Below are 3,836 nucleotides of genomic sequence, written 5' to 3'. Positions count from 1 at the left end.
GTTTGATATCGCTTGATGTTTTGTGTTCTTGTTTCCTTAGAACCTCCTAAAAAATTATTAGCAATTTGTTGCAAACAGACTTACCCTGCTAATTCTACTATTTGATTTATTAAAGAAAATTACTACATTTTCTATTAAACTTTGAGCATTATTCATTTATATCATTGCACTTTAAATTTTATTAATTATAATGTTAAATTTTGATTTTCGTGTTAATTATATTAGTTTGTATTTAAATCACCCACGGTGTGGTGATATGACTAACATACAATGACATAATATATTGCTACAAACATAATATACATATAAGATATTTTAAATTATTTTTAATTTATATTTTAATATTAAAATATTATTTTTAATATAAATAATATTAAAAGAGATAAAATACTATTCATATATTAATATATAATATAATTAATATTAATATATATATATATGGTTTATAATAAAAATAGTTTTCTAAAAACCCTATAAAATTTCATAATTTTTTTAAGAAAAGGGTAAGCTATACCATTGACTACTAAATTATTTAGCTCTTTAAGTTTTACTACTGATCTTTCAATTTTGTCAAACATACTACTAACTATTTAATTGTTTTCAATCAAGCCATTTGACATTAACATTTAACAAATTGGATGATGTGACAGTTAAATATTTTGGTATACTCACACTTTTGACAACTGTTATTCACATAATCCTGGGACGCATGGGTAACTAACCAAACACTAAACAACCAAGCCTAGGCAACTGCTTGGTTTCAAATTACAACATTGTTTATATATTTGTATGTTATTATCACCCTTTGATTTCAAAAAATTAAATCATGCAAAATTAAGATATTTTAAAGATTGACAACATCTTTTATTTTTATTTAAAAATATTTAAAATGTATATTTTATTTCTATATTAACTTATTAAATATTATTTTATTCTTACTTTAACTTATTAAATATATGTTAATTTTTTTTAAATTAAGAATAAAAGTAAAATATATTTTTTGAATTTAAGATAAAAATAATATATATATATTATTTTTATCTTAAATTCAAAAACTATATTTTACTTTTATTCTTAATTTAAAAATATTTTACATGTATTTAATAAGTTAAGAATAACATATATGTTTTCAAGTTAAAATAAGATTAAAATAATTTTAAGTTAAAATAAAAATAAAATATATTAAATAATTTAAAATAATAATATAATCTATTTAATAAATTAAGATACAATATATACTTTCAAAATTTAAAATAATAATAAAATATATTTTTAATTAAGTTGAGAATAAAATATATTTAGTAAGTTAAGATAAAAATAAAATATTTTTTGAAGTTAATATATATAAAATAATATAAGTTACGTATTTATACATTGAAGTAAAATTTATAGAACCCTTCTTTGATTCTCTTTGTTTTGCTTTGTTTTCTTTCAACTAGAGCGGGTGACATATCACCCCTCTTATTTGTAAAAAATAAGTATATTAAATTAAAATAAATTTAATCCTTCAATTAAATATTGACACGTGACACTATTTGATTCATGTAACGCCTTGAATCTCGAAAACCATAATCTGATCTGTCGGAATCATCTTTCGGGTCGGGTGGGCCCCGAATTTGGGCTTCAATTTGGATTAAACGAATTGGAATCGCCACCGATCATTTATTTTAAAACAAATGGGTTGATCGGATACCCTATTTCTTACCTGATCTGCGTCTTTCCAAAGATGTGTCGGATTCGGGAGTTAGTTACAGTCAAGGAAGGGTTAGCACCCTTGAACTGCCATTTCGGTACTACACAATTTTCAGTTGTCTTAAATTAAGAAAATTGTAATTTAAAATTTAAAGGTAAAAATACGATCTCAATTACTTACCTTAGATAGTTTTAAAGGTGTGCCCTTAAGAAGGTAAAGAAATCATGTTAGATAAAAAAGGTAAAAAATAAATAAATTAATTAAATTAAAATGAAGAAAAAAATAAATTAAATAAAAGATAAGATAAAGAAAAAAAAGATAAAATAGTAAGTAAAATAAAGAAAAAATTAAAAAAATAAAGAAAAAGAAGAAAAAAATATATAAATAAAATAATAATAAAAAAGTAAAAATAATATATATATATATATATAATACATAAAAACATAAAAAATAGTAAATATATATATAAATTAATAAAACAGATAATAAAAAATAACATATATATATATGTAATCTAAAAAAATAAAAATATATACTAAAGTAAAAAAGAAAATGGATAAAATGTAAACAAAATATTACATGAAAAAAAAAGAAAAAAAATAACAAAGCAATTAAATAAAATGAGTAATAAGGAAAATGTGCGTATAAATAAAGGTAAATAAATAAAATAATAATAATTAAAACGTAAATGTAATGAACCGAATCAAAAGGAAAAACAAATCAATGGGTAAATTTCGAAGAAAAAAATTGATTTAGGGGGAGAATTGAATATTTAAAAATAGGAACACACCTCGGGGTAGATCTAGGTTCGAAACTTCGAAACCCCACCCCTTTTTGATCATCGGTGCAACCCACGTTTTCGGTTATTCAAACCAAATCTCAAGAAAAATAACATGCACATGCGAGAAATGAACGAATCAAGGTAAAAAAAGATGTTACCTTTTATTTCCTTTTCGAATCGTTTACAATAGCTTTGCCTTTGTATTTTTTCGTACTTTCCTATGTATTTTGTATATAAATCATGTGTTACAATAGTGAGTTACAATGGCTATTTATAATGCTTGTGAAACCTATTTTTAGGAGTTTGAATCGTAGTAAAACTCTATTCTATTTTTAGGAGTTTGAATCTTAGTAAAACTCTATCCTATTTTTAGGAGTTTGAATCTTACTAAAACTCTAACGTTTGTTTTCTGAATTTGACTAAATTGGGATTGTTGAGAGTGTTGTAGCCGAACGAAAAGGTGTGTTGACAGTTGCCCCTATTTGCCCATATTCATGTAACGGGGATAGGGAAAAGAATAAAAGACACGTTTTTCGTTTGGTGAAGTTGAAAATTGACTCTGATGTTTCAATAACTCCCTGTTGAATTGAGTTACGGATGACTCCTCCGTCGTGAAGTCGAGTTCATCTTGAAATGATATAGAATTGAAGCCGTAGTTCAGAATTTGAATCAGCACGTGGCTTCTCGTTACCCTTCGGTCTTCTTCTCAGTTTAAAGACCTTGGATTAGAATCAAACTTAGAAATCTTCGTTGACAGATAGTTTTTCTTGAATTAAGCTATGCTGCTTGAAAATGGTTGTTTGTCACTAAGGCACGATTAATCCAGGTCTTCTTCTAGACTCAAAAACCTCGACTACAACCGGAAAGTGGTGTGATTGATGTGTCATCAAGCTGAATGGAATTGAACTCGACCAATTTATTGACATATAACCCTTATTGCCTTGGGCTATTCTATAAATTTGCCTCTGAGCTGAGTGTAATCGAACTCGAAGGTCTTCGGTTGGCAGATAGCTCTTCTTGACTTAAGTTATGCTACAAATGATATGCCTTGGAGCTGAGCGTAGTCGAACTCGAAGGTCTTTGGTTGGAAGATAACCCTTATCGACTTAAGTTATACTACAAATGATGTGCCTTGGAGTTGAGCGTAGTCAAACTCGAAGGCCTTTGGTGGGCAAGATTCCCTTCGTCGTGAAGTTGAAACCGTAGATGGCCCCTTCGTTGTGAAGTTGAGCCTTGAATTGGATATTCTTCGTCGTGAAGTTGAAATCTAAATATTTGTGTTGTTTCGAGGCCAATATCCTTCGTCGTGAAGTTGAAATTGACTCTGAAACTGGAAATTTATTTGTTGACAGCCAGCCGCCC

This window comes from Hibiscus syriacus, unplaced genomic scaffold (assembly GCF_006381635.1).
Source record: "Hibiscus syriacus cultivar Baekdansim isolate YM2019G1 unplaced genomic scaffold, ASM638163v2 tig00110331_pilon, whole genome shotgun sequence".
NCBI classification, from domain to species: domain Eukaryota; kingdom Viridiplantae; phylum Streptophyta; class Magnoliopsida; order Malvales; family Malvaceae; genus Hibiscus; species Hibiscus syriacus.
Note: the sequence above shows the minus strand (reverse complement) of the source record.